The sequence below is a fragment of the Tupaia chinensis genome, unplaced genomic scaffold (assembly GCF_000334495.1).
Source record: "Tupaia chinensis unplaced genomic scaffold, TupChi_1.0 Scaffold000311_2, whole genome shotgun sequence".
Lineage (NCBI taxonomy): Eukaryota > Metazoa > Chordata > Mammalia > Scandentia > Tupaiidae > Tupaia > Tupaia belangeri.
The window spans coordinates 4,696,933-4,714,126 of NW_006159803.1; the positions used below are offsets into that span (position 1 = coordinate 4,696,933).

At 39.5% G+C, this 17,194-nt stretch overlaps 1 protein-coding gene across 3 annotated transcripts in view; it reads left to right on the plus strand.

Annotated features, from left to right (window-relative positions):
* The window catches only part of ZC3H12C (zinc finger CCCH-type containing 12C), an 88,929-nt gene that overhangs the window by 51,221 nt on the left and 20,514 nt on the right, over window positions 1-17,194 (plus strand). The window lies entirely within an intron of this gene.

The following is a 17,194-nucleotide window of genomic DNA, read 5'->3' on the forward strand; positions in this document are numbered from 1 at the left end:
TGGTCGGCTCGGGGGGAATCCAGAAACATAGCCATTACGCTAACTGCTGGTCCCTACTTTTTTTTTTTTTTAAGTTTGTTTTTAGTTTTTAGCTCTAAGGTGCATGCACTTGCCAGAGAGAGAGAAAGTGAGAAATCATCCCATGGAGATGGCCAGCCACAGTCCCTTCTCCTCCAGTCTCCTCAGGATTTTAGGTATGGATGCACATATACATCCCCAGGATTTGGGGCACAAACACACCCCGCATGATTTTTTTAAAAGAATTATTTATTTAACTTTTTTTTTTATTCATTTTAGTTTCATTTGACAAGAGAGAGAGAGAGAGAAGAAGCAAGAAAGCAAGCTGCCAGGTCTGGGACTCAAACCATGGTCAGCCATGTGGGAATGTGCAACACCTTAACCACTGCGCCATCTGCTGGCCCCCACAGCAGATTTATTTTTTTTAAGAGGTTTTTGCCATAGTGTGAGCTTGCCAGGCAGACAGAGACAGACAAAGAGACAGAAAGCAAGAAATCACCCCCCTGGGGGGATGGCCACGCCACAATCCCTTCTTCTCCATTCTCCTCTCCGGATCTTGGGCATGCACGCACATGCATCCGGTGTGAGTTTTAAGCCACCGGGTCCAGGATACGAACTGCGGTCAACTACGTGGGAGTCCAGTGACATAGCCATTATGCTAACTGCTGGTCCCCACAGCAGATTTTTTAAGCCACTGTGTCCAGGACTCAAACCATACAACCAGCCATGTAGGATCCAGCACCTAACTCCACTCCGCCTTCTGGCCCCCTTTTTACTTTTTCAATATGCTCTGCTAGATTTCAAAGACTTAACGCAAATATATGTAAATAATAACTTACAGTGATTACAAGTTAATATAATTTTTCTATATAAGGTTAAATGAAATACATACTGAAATTAATTAGAGTTGCTTTTTACTTTTTTTTCTTTTTCTTGAGAGGTTTTCGCTATAGGGTGCGTGCGCTCGCCTGACAGCCAGAGAGAGACATAGAGACAGAAAGCGAGAAATCACCCCCAGGACGGATGGCCACGCCGCAATCCCTTCTCCTCCATTCTCCATTTCTCCATTCCTGGAGAAATTTTTGCTATAGTGTGTGTATACTCACTGGAGAGACAGAGACAGAAAGTGAGAAATCATCCCCAAGAGGGATGGCCACGCTGCAATCCCTTCTCTAGGGGTCTTGAGCACACATCCACACCTGCCCAGCGTGAGTTTCAAGCTGCTGGGTCCAGGACTCAAACCACAATCATGTAGGAATCCACCTTAGCCACTAGGCCACCTGCTGGCCCCAAAGTAACATTAATGAAAGGACAGCTTAATCTCCTAAGTGAGTGTCATAGGAATTATTTACAGGTTAGTTGGCAGTGCCACATGTCTCTTGCTATTTTTAAAGAAGATTCTTAGAGACTATGAAAAGAATTGAAGAATCAAAACTAGTTTTTGGTGGTGTTTAATTATATTAGTATGGAGTTTGACAAAGACCAACTATTACTTATCTTCTATCTTTATAACTCTGAGTACATAACTGTTATATTCTATTTTTATAACTCTGAGTACACAATTCTAGTTGTTATCAGTATCATAAGTTTTAATACACTAATGCGCAATCAATTTTCCTATTATCTCAAATGTGCATATTGAAGCCTAACCTCAGGAACAGCAACCTTAGTAATACTATTACATATAAATAAACTTAACCACAGATCTTCACCTAACTAGTGTTACCAGTCATAAGAAAGGGGAAAAAGTAATTAGGTCTTTGTCTTCTTCTTTTGTTATTAAGAACCTTTTAATGGGGACCAGCAGTTAGCATAATGGCTTTGTTGCTGGACTCCCACGTAAGTGGACTGCAGTTTGTGTCCCAGACCTGGTGGCTTAAAACTCACGCCGGGCTTCACGCCGGGCGTCATGCCGGGCACGTGTGCATGTGTGCCCAAGATCCAGAGAGGAGAATGGAGGAGAAGGGATTGTGGCGTGGCCATCCCCCCGGGGGGTGATTTCTCGCTTTCTGTCTCTCTGTCTCTCTCTGTCTGTCTGGCGAGCGCACGCGCCCTATAGCAAAAACCTCTCAAAAAAAAAAGAACCTTTTAATGTCTACTTAATGGACATGTTTCCTTCATCTTCAGACTAATGCCCTACTTGGATCTATTGGGTAATTGGAAAAATCATGATGCATTTTTTTATTTTTCTGTGCAAAAATACATCATGACTTTTTCAACAACCCAATATATTACCTAGATGTTCTTTTTCCTGAAATTATGAACCTTATAGATGAAGGAAATAGAAATCTTTCTCCTTTTTTTTCTTTCCTCCTTTCTAAATATCAAAGCTACCTCTCTTGACTCTATTGCTACTGTGTTCATAGCCAAATTGAGGGTAATAATTATTTTATATCAGCCTTCTATAGTAATTACAGTATTGCATGTTTTTGTTCTAAGTTGGTGATTTTTTCATACCCTTGTTTTTCTTTAAAGCAATTCCAGGTCTGCAAATCATGTATGGAAAGTCAATTTTTAAAAACAAATAAAAGCAGGGTTGTGTTTGAATTAGAGAGTACATGTAGGACTGTGTTTCCCCCTTAAAAATTACATTCCCTACTCCTCAGAAGGGCCTCTGTGCCACATGGGAGAATTTCTGTTTGGAATACAACTTAATAAGTATTGATTTAAATGTTCTATAACATAGAAGCATGGATTTAGTTTTCTGGTGCTATGTTTGAGAACTAGGTTTTACTTTGAAGTGATCTTGGTTGATGGGGAAAAAGATCAGAGACCATACAGTTGAGTAGCTGTAAGAGTAACAAAATAGGCATATATAAACAAGTAAATAAATAGTTGTAAACCTTCAATGCAAAAGGAAAAACTCTAGATGTCATAAATTAGCACAGCAAGAATTATACTTTCTTGTATTATAGGCTGTTACATAATTAACATGAAATTAAATAGTCTTAAGTACAATCTAAAATTTATTGAACTACACTGAAAGAAAGTGAAATATGCTTTTATTTCCATATTGAAGTGCACTCCTTCTCTCTACTTAATGAACACAAGATAGATTTAGGGAATTTCTTTTTAATGGTCATCAACATTGAAAAGTGCATTCATGCAAAAGTCTTAAAACCATTTTTTAAAAGAGATGTTTAAAATTGAATTCTATTTCCAAGATGGTTTACATGTAATCAGGGCTAAAAACTGAGGAAAAAATAAAATCAACTCACCAAATACTAGAAAAGTATCTTGACTGTATAGTAATAATTCAGTGTTTGGGACCAGCAGATGGCATGGAGGTTAAAGCGCTGGACTCCCACATGGTTGATCATGGTGCTAATCTCAGACCCAGCAGCTTGAAACTCACGCCAGGGGTGTGTGTGTGTGTGTGTGTGTGTGTGTGTGCCCCAAATCCGGAGAGGAGAAGGGATTGCGATGTCGACATCCCCCCTGCAGGTGATTTCTCACTTTCTTTATCTCTCTGTCTCTCCAGCAAGTACACACACCCTATAGCAAAATTCTCTCAAAAAACCTGATGATAATTCAGTGTTCAATAAACATATTACTGTTATTTTGTAGCTAATACTTAGTATACCCTGACTTTCTCTAATGTAATTAAGCTAACTGTATCTAAACTTGAATAATTTTGTTACTGAGGATTCAAATATGGTTTTCTAGTTTGGAAAGATTTTATTACTTTTATGTACTTCATTTGCACACCCTGCTAAGTTATATCCTTATCATGATATGTTGCTCAATATAATGGCCCATTAAAGTCATAGAAGTTTTTATTTACACTTGAATCCGCCAGTGCAAAGTATCACATATAGGAACATCTTAGACTATGGCAAACTTATAGGTCAAATTTTTTATAATATAATAAAGTGGTCTTTTATAATTATTTATAATTATTTATTATTATTATTATTAATTTGCTGTAGGACTTGTGTGCTCAAAGGGGAGAGAGAAGAGGAAGTGAAAAAGCAAGTCTTCAGGTCCAGGACTCAAACCATGGTCAACCATGTGAGATTCTGTCTAGCACCTCAACTACCACACCACCTGCTGGCCCCAAAATTTTTTATTTAATTAAAAAGATAATATATAGAGGATCATACAGAAGCAGTTGATTGTCAGTTTTCAAGTCTCCTTATTATTCCCAATCTTTAAAACTGTTATATAATCTCCACATGCGAAACATATTGCTCTAAAAGTCAGTTCACTATGGTGAAATTAAAGCTGTTAATTAAATATTTATTTCACTGGTTTTCTTTTTACTCCAAAGCAAGCTTCTTTCCATTGTTAAACCATTAGGACTCAGGGGACATGAAAAAGTAAAGCGACTGGTCTTTGTTGAAGGCGTTCATGTGCTGGGTTTGACACGTACCTTGTTCGGTGCGCATCACCCTGGAGGGTAGGTAGGCTCTCCCATTTTAAAGGTGAGAAATAGAAGTTCAGGATAAGAACTTACCAAGGTCACATGGAAAGGTGGCAAGGAGAAGATCACTTAATTATGTTATTTTCAGTATATCAACCTACTCTAAAAGCTATCTCTCTTTGGTGTGCTAAAATGTGCTACAATTTTCATAATAGATTTTAGACAAGTTATGTAAAAGGCTTTTTAAGATTAACTTTTTATCATAAGTAATATGCTTATTACATAAATATTTAAAAATAAAGAAGAAAATAGGGGGACCAGTAGATGGTATAATGGTTATGTCACTGAACTCACATGTAGTCAGCTGTGGTTCAAGTCCCAAACTTGACATCTTAGAACTCATGCTGGGTGCATGTGCGTGTGTGCCCGAAATCCCAAAAGGAGCATGGAGGAGAAGGGATTGTGACATGGCCATCCTTCCTGGGGGATGATTTCTCACTTTCTGTCTCTCCGTCTCTCTAGTAAATACACACACCCTATAGCAGAAAGAAAGAAAGAAAGAAAGAAAGAAAGAAAGAAAGAAAGAAAGAAAGAAAGAAAGAAAGAAAGAAAGGAAGGAAGGAAGGAAGAAAGGAAGAAAGAAAGAAAAATAGGAATCACCTATAATTTGCCAAGGTTTCTTTTTTTTCCCAAGCATTATATAAAATGCAAACTGTAGTAAAATCAAGTTTAAGGAAATAAGATGACTGAAGGAAGACTCCTTTAGTTTTTTTTTACTTCAGAGCCATTAAAGTTTTAAAAAAGATTCAGTTGGGGCCGGCAGGTGGTATGGTGGTTAAAGGTGCTAGACTTCTACATGGCTGACTGCAGTTCAAGTCCCACACCTGGCAGCTTGCTTTCTCACTTTCCTTCTCTCTCTCTCTCTCTCTCTGCTTTTCTCTTTCTCTGTCTATCCCTCTCTGATAAGAGAGAAAGGGAGGGAAGGAGAGAGAGAGCAAAAAGGAAAGGAAATAATTCTTTTCTCACTTTCTCTCTCTCTCTCACTCTGTCCCTCTCTGGTCAAATTTAAATAAACCACTATAGGAAGTTAGATTAAAACATTAATAATAAGTGTCCTTTAATTATCTAGTGACAATTATATATATGATGTTACAGGATATACATCATATTTGACTTAGAGAGGTGATCTCTTGAGGACAGGAAAGTATAACATATGTGCCTTTCAGATATATTAAGTAATACTTTTGATTAAAGATCATTTTGTTACATCTATGAGACAAGGCAAACTGACAGAATAGTGAAGTTAGGAGAAAGACTTATGACGAATACATTTGTCAAGATGGTTCGTTGTTCATGGTAGCTACCTTTGGTTTCCGGTTTTCTAGTTCACAGGGAGTCCCATGCATACGTCTGACAACCCTCAGGAGGCATTCCTAAAAAAAAAGTTAGCGCAGGCCAAACCTTAGTCGTATTTGCACAGCTTGGTTTCTAGATTAATTTCACTTTATTTGATATGAGCTCAACTATGAATTGCAAACATTTATTGGAGAAGTTGCGGTGACTTTAATAAATCAGAACTACATTTCCTACGTGATATCTTACTTGCCATTGATGTTATAATCATACTGTTATTTTTTAAAATACATCATAACTTTTCTAACAACCCAACAGCCTCTACTCTTCAAATTTTGGCACATAGGGAACCAGCAGTTAGCGTAATGGCTATGTCACTGGACTCCCACATAGTCGACCGCGGTTCACGTCCCGGACCCGGTGGCTTAAAACTCACGTCGGGTGCGTGTGCATGCGTGCCCAAGATCCTGAGAGGAGAATGGAGGAAAAGGGATTGCGGCGTCGCCACCCCCCCGGGGGATGATTTCTTGCTTTCTGTCTCTATGTCTCTCTCTGTCTGTCTGGCAAGTGCACGTGCCCTATAGTGAAACCTCTCAAAAAAAAAAAAAAAAAGAAAGAAAAGAAAAGAAAAGAAAAAAATTTGGCACATAGCCTGGAAGGCCTTCAGTGCCTACTGTCAGTGTGAATGAGCACATATTCACCAGCTCAGGTGTCTTGTCTCCCAGAGGCTTCAAAAATATTCTTCATGAAGTATAGTGTATGGTAAACCCTTGGTTTACATGGCAGGTCCCTTCCCAACAGATTAACAGCACTCAAAGACAAGTGAAAGAGAAGTACATTCCCCTAACAGAAGACCTTTTTGCTCAGGAATCTTACAGAAGAAAGAACAGGTCAAGGCTGTCAAGAGACACCACAACCTATTTTTCTGCATCAGGGTAAATCAAGAAAGGTCAGTAGAAATTGCAGAATTTGTGGCTTTGTTATCCACAAGAAAGAAAGGAAAATATCAAGGCAGGAAAAGCAAGCAAACTTAAGAGATTCTCCCATTCCCAGCTCAGAGGTTCCTCCTCTTAGGCCAGTTTTGCTTACTAGTTTGCACAATTTGCCAAGTATTTCTAGTCTGGTTTCCTGGGGGTAAGCATCTCCAGAGGAGGTAGTAAAGCTTCATGGTTGGGTTGCACCCCTTGCACCTTCTTCAGTCTCTTCAGGGATTCCTTTTTCAATGGTTTCTTACAGTAATGACTTGGCTTTTTCATTAAGAGGTCTTTTATTTATTGGTAGTGCCAAGAAAGGATTTTTCTACCTTTGTGAATGACTAATTCAGCAAGTAATACTGAAGTCTTAAGTTTCTTTTTGTATTCTTTATCTTTCTTTTTTGACCCAAAACAGGATTGCTGTTGCCAATAACTGAGAAACTTATCTGTCCTTACTGCCAAATACCTTTTCTCTTACTTGTGCTTGATTTCCTAGTAACAAGGCTGTCACAGAAGAGGAAAGGAATCAGAGGCTGTTCTGATCTGCCTAAGTCCATCCTCATCAGCTTTAGAAAGAGCCTCAGCAAGCCCTGATGAAAATCAATAGGAGCCGGGACCAGCAGTTGGCATAATGGCTATGTTGCTGGATTCCCATGTAGTCAACTGCAGTTCGAGTCCCAGACCCAGTGGCTTAAACTCACACCAGGCATATGTGCATGTGTGCCCAAGATCCCGAGAGGAGAATGGAGGAAAAAAAATTGAGGCATGGCCATCCCCCCTGGGGGGGGTGTGATTTTTCATTTTCTGTCTCTCTGTCTTTCTCTCTTTCTGGCAAGCGCATACACCCTATACCTAAAACCTCTCCAAAAACGAAAACCAACGGGAGCCTTACCCACCAGCAGCAGCACTGCAGCTTTTCTTCGGTCACCTCCTGCAGAAGGATCTCAAAGGCTGTTATCATAATACCCAGAGATGAGTTTCTAAGGCATGAGGAGCAGCCTGACTTGCTGGAGCAGGTAGTCTGCTTCCAGCAGCCATGGCACTCACTTATCAGGGGCCCCTTTTCTTCCTGTTCCATTAGCCAAGCAAAGTCAGCCAGAGGCAACATTGAAGCAGCTCCGGTACGTCCTCATGCATGGGCCTGTAGACCGAAAATGTGCTGAAGGACACCATGACACAGTTTTTGCTAATCTTTCTTTTTCTACAGGTTTTTTTTAAGAGTTATTTAATTTTATTCATTTATCATTATTATTCAATTTGGCCAGAAAGAGACAGAGAGAGAGAAAGAGGGAGTGAGAAAGCAAGTCACCAGGTCCAGGACCCAAACCATGGTTGGCCATGTGGAAGTCCAGCACCTCACCATGCCACCTGCTGACCCCTTTGCTAATTTTTCTAGAGCACTGGGAAAGAACTCTTTCAGCTGGTGGAAAGAGCATGTGTTCTCTTTCGCACATCTTAATCTACCTGGCAGTCCTGGGTCACTTAATAAAGCACTTGAGCCAATGGGGCTTCAAAGGGGTAGAGCTGATTTTCTTCGTATTGAAATGAAAAATAAGTTGATTTGTAAGGCACTGTGACTTTAGTCTCCTTTTGCTGTTTGGTATCCTCTTTGTTTTCCCTTTCTCCCAAGTTACCAGGGCAACCACTTGCCAACCTAATGCCTTACTTCTAGGACAGTCTCTTATCCAAATTCTGACTCCTTGTTCCTTCCTTTCATAATGTCTGCTTCTCTAGCTATGTTCTGCATGTTTGGTTTAGGGTATCTTCGAATAAAATTCATATTCGAATTTTTCTAATAAGGCTGGCAATATTTCCCCTTTCCAGGAGAAGTTATCCTCAGATCCTATGACTATTGGGAGCAATCTGTCTGGCCAAAAGGTCATGACTCCCAGATTGAGGCAAAGAAGAGTAACAGAATGTAGAAGCAGCAGGAACAACAACAGAGAAAAGACGAGAGCCTAGAGAAAGGAGGAGCTTTCAGTTCTTAATCTTATCTGCCAGTCTCTTAATCCGTTCTTTGTGGCTATCCAATTCACATTCTTTTATTTTCTTAGATCCAGAGATAAACATAATCCTTTTATTTTCAGTGGGGTTTTCTAAGAATCTCTGTAAATACACCAATTTGTTTACTTCCGATGAGTCTTCCTTTGGTCACTGCAAAGAAAGATTCTTCTAAGTATTCCCATTTCAAATGTGACAGAATGTTTCATTTTGAAGAAAGAGATCTGCAGAGGCCACCAGGTGGCATGGCGGTTAAGGCTGGACTCCTACATGGCCAACCACAGTTGGAGTTCCAGACCTGGGGGCTTGCTTTCTCATTCTGGTCAAATTAAAACTTGATAATAATAAATTAAATAATAATTATTAATTTTTAAAAAAAGAGAAAGAGACCTGCTGGCAATATTCTGTGCTTTTGTTTTTCTACTTTAAAGCTCGAGACAAATGGGATAGGCCCTTCATGCCCATCATACTCATTTTGCTCAGTAAACTCAAAATGTACAGTGAGGGTTTAGAATTTTCCCTTGTGTTCTAGTCCATTGTGTTGCTAATAACAAAAATACCTGAGTCTGAGTGATTTATAAAATAGAGGCATATTTAACTCCTAGAAGTGCAAGGTCAAGGGGCTACATCTGGTGATGGCGTCCTCTTGCTGGTGGGGTCCTGTGGCAGCACAGAGCATCACATGGCAGCCTGGGCTTGAGCAGCGCACATCTGTACTCACGTCTCTTTCTCACTACCTCTCCTTATAAGTCCACCAGGCTCCATTCATGGGGGCCCCACCCTGATGATCTTAGTCCTAAAAACTCCACCTCTTAATCTCGTAGTCAGCTTGGGATCAGCAGTTAGCGTAATGGCTATGTCGCTGGACTCCCACGTAGTCGACCGCGGTTCGCATCCCGGACCCAGCGACTTAAACTCACGCCGGTTGCGTGTGCGTGCGTGCCCAAGATCCTGAGAGGAGAATGGAGGAAAATGGATTGCGGCATGGCCATCCCCCCTGGCATGGCCATCCCCCCTGGGAGGTGATTTCTCACTTTCTACCTCTCTGTCTGTCTCGCGAGCACATGCGCCCTATAGCAAAAACCTCTCAAAAAAAAAAAAAAATCTCGTAGTCAGCTCAAGTTTCCTTTTAATGCCTTCACAACACAACCAAATTCTTAATTTTTTTTTTTAAATTTTTGAGAGACAGATTTTTGCTCTAGGACACATGAGCTCACTAGAGAGATGGAGAGACAGAAAGTAAGAAATCACCCTCTGGGAGGGATGGCCACACCGTAATCACTTCTCCTCCATTCTCCTCTCAGGATCTTGGACACACACACACATGCACCCAGCATGAGTTTTAAGATGTCAGGTCTGGGACTTGAACTGCAATTCACTACATGGGAGTCCAGCGATGAACCATTACACCATCTGCTGGTCCTCCCATATTCTTTTTTTGAGAGGTTTTTGTCTTAGGGCATGTGTGCTTGCTGAACAGAAAGAGAGAGACAGTAAGAGGGAAAAGTGAGAAATCACCCCGGTGGGTGACCACACCACAATCCCTTTTCCTCCATTCTCCTCCCACACACATGCATGCCCAATCTGTGATTTTCAATCCCTTCTCCATTCTCATTTCACATACGTGCATGCCCAGCATGATTTCCAAGCCACCAGGTACAGGATTCAGACCATCGTTGGCCATGTGAGAGTCCAGTGATGTAAGCATACACCATCTGCTGGCCCAAACACAAGCAGATTCTTTTTTTTTTTTTTTTTAAAGCATTATTTAATTTTATTTGTTATTTTTCTTCAGTTTAACCAGGGAGGGGGAAGTGAGAAAGCAAGCCAAATCTGGACTCATACCACAGTCAACCAAGTGGGAGTCCAGTGCCTTAACCACCACACCATTGGCCAGCCCCCACAACCAAACTCTTAACACATGAACTTTGGAGGAATACATTCAAACCCTAGCCCCTAAGAACCCAATCCCACTGAGTCACAGTAGTCAGAGAATGGCATTTTTAGACTTTCAGCGTTGACTGCATATCCTCCAATAAATCACCCAGCAGAAAGGCTCACCCAAGGGGGACCGGCAGGTGGCATGGTGATTAAGGGCACTGCACTCCCACATAGGCTACCACAGTTTGAGTCCCAGACCTGGCAGCTTGCGCGCTCTCTCTTTCTCTCTCTCTCTCTCTAACATTCTTACTCTGTCCCTCTCTGGTCAAATTTTAAAAAAATAAATACAATAAAATAATTATTTAAAAAAGAAAGAAAGAAAGGCTCACCCAAGGTATGCCAACGATTTTTATTATCAAACTGTTGGAATATAAAAGAAAATGAGACCCAAAGGAACATGCTAATTCATAGCTAGAGAATTAGTTCATTTTATTACTGAGCACAAAAATCCTGGATGCATGCATATAACCCCTATGTGGCTACAGAGCTATGGTGAATCTCTTACTTATATGGAATTAAAGCATTGGTTCTTTCTAATAGTCAACAGAGAGCTTATTTGTATCTGTAGTGATACTGCACTGACTCTGACATCCTGTTTTTTCTATTTATCAGGCTTACTCTGATTTGACAATTTACCATCAGTACCTCCTACAGTTACCCATATATTGTATCTAGCTCACATGATTCATCTCATTCTCCCACATGTCTCAGTTAAGGTTAGATTAAGTTCAATATCTCAAAACCTCTCCTAGTCTGTCCAAGTCCCATCTGCTGTTTGGAGCCATCTGTTAGCTATCTACTCAGGCTTAAATATTACTAGGGATGATTCTGGGTCTTGGCAGCCAACAGGGACTTCCACGACAACACAGCCATTCTGGGGATTTCCTCGTTAGCATTACTTTTTTGACCTGATTGGGGCAGATTTGCTGGGAAAGTCTAAGAGAGAAAGGAACCCATTTCCACTCACCTGCTCTTTCTTCCCCACCCTCCTGTTCATTTCGCCTGCCACCCGGTGAGAGCTCAGGCTGGATGAGGTTGAAAATCAGTTACTAATTGCATTAAATCAATTTTAAGTTTCTGTGAGGTTTCACTATACCTGGACATAGAATTACTATGTTTTAAAGAAAGCACGCCTTCAACTTTAGAAAGTATTGCCAAATTGCTCTCCCAAATAGTTATACAATTTACACTCCCACCTGTAATGTATGAGTTCCTACTTTTACACATTCTTGGCAACATCTGGTGTTTGCAGACTTTATTTTTACCAATCCGATGAGTGTGAAGTAGTGTCTCATTTTGGCTTTAATTTGCATTTCTTTACTATTGAGTATCTTTTTATATGTTTATTGGTCATTTGGGTTTCCTCTTTTGTGAATTGACTGTTCATTTCTTTTTAATTAAAAAAAAAAGAAGAAGAAGAAAAAAAAAAAAACCAGGCCCAGCCACAGTGGCACAAGCAATAGGGTGCTGCTGCACAGCTGCTGACACTGCATGGGAGACACAGGTTTGGTTCTCAGTCCAAGCTAAACAGTACAGGTGTTGTTGGTGCACACCTTGTGGTCCCAGCCATTGGAAGACTGGGGCAGGAGGATCAGGATGTGTTGAGAGCCTGTCAAAAATAAGCATTTGTCCCTCCCACTTGCTCCATCCTGCACACATGCATGCTCTCAATAAAAACATTTTAAAGGTTATTCTTCTTGATATGTAAGAGTATGTATTCTTTTTTTTAAAAAAAATCATTTTATTTATCTTTATTTATTTATTTAATTTGACCAGAGAGGGGCAGAGCAAGAGAGCGAGAGAGAGGAAAGTGAGAACGTAAGCCACCAGATCCGGGATTCGATCCATGGTCGGCCATGTGGGAGTCCAGCACCCTTAACCACTATGCCAGCTGCTGGCCCCAAGAGTATGTATTCTGAGTACTAATCTTTTACTTGAGTATATATGTTGTAATATCTTTCCCAAATATGATTTTTTTTCAGAGTCTTTTGAATAAAGACTTTTTATAGCTCAAATGTATCAAATCTTCTCCCTCATAGCATATGGTTGAGTGTATTTAAGTATTTTTTGTATTCTGATAAGACTGTCTCCTCTAATTTTCCTAAAGAGTGTTTTTTAGTGTTTCTTTTCATATTTAAATCTCTGACCTATCTCTAATCTAATCATCTAATTTTTATATACAGTATAACATTAAAATGCAGCCACATTTTTTCCATATAAATAACAAGTTGCCCTAGTACATACAATTAGAGAACTGGTTCATCTCTTTACATTGATTTACAATATCTCTTTATTCTTGGTCTTTTGCTTTTTTATAATAATTTTTGGTTCAGAGGAATTTGATTGGAATTACAATGCATTTATTGACTATTTGAGAATAGTTGTTATCCTTATAAGTTGAGTTGTACTATTTATGAAAACTGCATATTGTTCTTTTTTTTTTAATAATTTTTGCTATAGGATGTATGTGCTTGCTGGAGACAGACAGATGGAGAGGAAGCAAGAAAGTCCCCCTCAAGGGAGATACCACAGTGCATCCCCTCTCCTCCATTCTCCCCTGAGGACCCTGGGCACATATGTCCATGTACCCAGCTGTGCTTCCCAAACCACTGAGTCAAGACTTGAACCACACAGTCAGCTATGTGTGATCCAGCTGCCTTAACTACCACGCCACTGGCTGGTCCCTGTTCCTTTTGTTTAGGTCTTCTCTTAAGCCTTTTAATACAGGTTTTCAGTTTGCAATTTCATTTTCTCTATAAAGTTCTTATATATCTTTTTAGATTTGTTTAGTTTTTGTTACTATTACAAACTGGCCCTTTCTTTTTTCTTTGTGTTTAGTTTAGACAGGATCCAGCAGAGCCTGGATCCACAGGCATGCCCCGACGTGCCTCTTTCCTATGGGTCTTGCTGTATTGCTCATGCTGGCCACGACCCTCCCACCTCAGCTACCCAACTTACTGGGACTGGGACGAAGGCCCACGTCACCATGCTGGATTTTTTTTACTTAAAATTGTAAATTGGTTTTGCTGGTATAGCAACTCTTTTTTTGAGTAAGAGCCTGGCATCTGCAGTATAACAACATATTGTGGCTAAAGAATATTGTGTGCATGACAGAGTGCTGATACCTGTTGAAATCTGTTCTGTGGCCTAGTACATAGCCAAAAGACTTCCTTATGTTCTTGAAAAGATTTTTACTTTAATTTTGTGCAGGATTTGTGTATATCTATTAGAGCAAGGCTGTAATTGATTGTTCCAATCATCTGTATCTTTATTAAATGTTTTGTTTTTGTTTTTGTTTTTGAGAGATTTTTGCTATAGGGCGCGTGCACTCGCCAGACAGACAGAGAGAGACATAGAGACAGAAAGCGAGAAATCACCCCCCAGGAGGGATGGCCACGCCACAATCCCGTCTCCTCCATTCTCCTCTCGGGATCTTGGGCATGCACGCACACGCGCCCGGCGTGAGTTTTAAGCCACCGGGTCCAGGACGCGAACCGCGGTCGACTACGTGGGAGTCCAGCGACATAGCCATTATGCCAACTGCTGGTTCCCACTAAATGGTTTTTTTTGTTAGTATGACTGAATATGTTAAATTATTCTGGTAATCTTTTGATCTTTTGTATTATTAATGTGGAGACTGAGTTTGGAATTACAATAGCTTTCTGTGACTTGTTCCCTTTTTATTTCTGTATAATTGCTTTTTTTATCCCTAATAGTGTTTTTGCTTTAAGTATGTATTTTTTTTCCCTGCTATTTATAGAGCTGTTGTCAGTTTTCTTTTGGTTATGGTATGCCTAGCGTAGCAGTTAGGGATGTATTCAGTTTCAAGTTAACAGAAACCTTAACTGTAGTTGTTTAAGTAGTTTAGTTGATTATTATTAAATAAAAAGAGCAGTGGGAACCAGCAGTTAGCGTAATGGCTATGTCGCTGGACTCCCACGTAGTCGACCGCGGTTCGAGTCCCGGACCTGGTGATTTAAACTCACGCTGGGCACATGTGCGTGCGTGCCCAAGATCCCGAGAGGAGAATGGAGGAGAAGGGATTGTGGCGTGACCATCCCCTCTGGGGAGTGATTTCTCGCTTTCTGTCTCTATGTCTCTGTCTGTCTGGCAAGCGTACGTGCCCTATAGCGAAAACCTCCCAAAAAAATAAGTAAATAAATAACAAGAGCAGTGATAAATGTGAATGTATCTGCTCAGGAACCCAGATGCTTTATGTATTTCCATTTACCATTCAGAGTGTGCCATCTTTCACCCTTATGCTTGTTTTCTCTCTACAAGGCTTCGCAGAGGGGCAGGAGAGGATAATGAGAACAACCTTTATTATTGGAATTGCATGGTACAATATTCTGTGGTTTTTTGAAAGAGTATTTATTTTATTATTACTATTATTTATTATTATTATTATTTGCTATAGAGAACATGCACTCACCAGAAAGAGAGAGAGAGGTAAAGTGAGAAAGTAAGCCACCAGGTTCAGGATTCAAACTGCAGTTGGCCATGTGCGAGTCCAGCACCTTAACCACCATGCCACCTGCTGGCCACCCCTATTTTTTCTTAAGACTTATTTAATTTTTGGCTGGTAGGTGGCATGGTGGTTAAAGGTGCCGGATTCCCACATGGCTAACCACAGTTCCAGCCCCGGACCTGGTGGCTTGCTTTCTCTCGTTCCCTTTCTCTCTCTCTTTCTCTCTCTCTCTCTAACTGTCTCTGGTCAAATTTTTAAAAAATAACAACAAATGGAATTAAATAATAATTATGGAATTATATATGATATTCAAAATATATTATAAACTACAATTATAAATATATTATTTATTCAAGTGAAATTAAAATAATTATTTAAAATTAAATAATTCTTTTTTAAGAATTATTTATCATTATTATAATTTTTTTAATTTGCTACAGGGCACGTGTGCTCACCAGAGAGACAGAGAGAGGAAGGAAGGGAAAGAATTATGGAATTATATATGATATTCAAAATATATTATAAACTACAATTATAAATATATTATTTATTCAAGTGAAATTAAAATAATTATTTAAAATTAAATAATTCTTTTTTAAGAATTATTTATCATTATTATAATTTTTTTAATTTGCTACAGGGCACGTGTGCTCACCAGAGAGACAGAGAGAGGAAGGAAGGGAAAGTGAGAAAAAGGCTGCCAAGTCTGGGACTCAAACCAAAATCAGCCATGTGGGAGTCCAGTGCCTCAACCCCCATGCCACCTGCTGGCTTCCACATGTTATGTTTTAGAATCTATAGACTCTATGTCTCATAATTGTAAATGGTCTGTTATTAACACACATTTTATGAAAATTCTTTAATTATAAGGTGAAATCTTCTATTATGGGGCCAGCAGGTGGCATAGTGGTTAAAGGTACTGGACTCCCACATAGCCAACTGCAGTTCAAGTCCTGGACCTGGTGACTTGCTTTTTCACTTTTCCTCTCCCTCTTTCTCTGTTCGAACTGGAAAATAATAATAAAGTTAAATAAAAATAATTTTCTTTAAAAAAAAAAAAGATGGAATCTTCTCTTTCTAGAATGAGTAAATGTGACAGTTGCACTTACCAAATGAAACCACCGGGAAGAAAATACTACACAGGCCTGCTTTTAGAGCTATAAAATAATTAAATGCTCCACTCTCAGTAGACCAAATATCATTAATTTCCTGGCAAATCATAATATAGTACGTTTCCAAGCATTGATTCAAAGTAAAAATACAGTAAGGTTTTATTTAAGCAAGTTGAATTTTTGTATTTAGGTGTACTTTGTATTTATGTTCTCTCAAAGAGAGCATTTTCTAGTTTTTCAGAAGACTGATTACATTTCAGCATTTTCCATGAAACCTAACATCACTTTGGATCTTTTGCTGGGACATTGGCCCAGGCTATCAGATAGCCGTTCTTAGCTAGAAAATGTGACCTCAAATTCTCCCTTCCCCTTTCTCCATTCTCTGAAACTTCCAGTACATCTGATTTTACCTCTCATCTTGCCCCGTGGACCATTAATATGTTTTTGCAACCATCAATAATCTCTGTTGTTTGCATTTATAGTGTTTACCATCTCTACATAACAAGGTAGTTTGTTTCTGTTTTGTGCTAAAAATGATTAGCCCTGTGTTACTTGGTTAGATGGTTCTAGCCCTTCCCAGGGAATCCTAGAACAATACATTAATATGCCTAATGTTTGATCTATGCTAAAAGTTAACAAAGCATTTACCTATATTGTTTTATTCCGCTCTCCTTAGTCCCAGTAAGGAAAAATACCTATCTCTGTTATAGATGAGATATGGAACCTTCAGAACTCAAACATAAATGAATGTAATTAATGCATTTAAAGCAGGACACTTTTCTTTAAAAACATTAGAATAAGTGTTTTTTTTTTAATTAGTAGGTTAACATGTACAAGCAGAGCCTGATGCTACATAAATTTACCTACTGAATGACTAAACTCTTAGTTGAGCATTTTCTTTTAGGCACAAGGCTGCTAATCCAATTTTGAATGCCCCTTTGTCATCATTAATCCTTGTCTAACT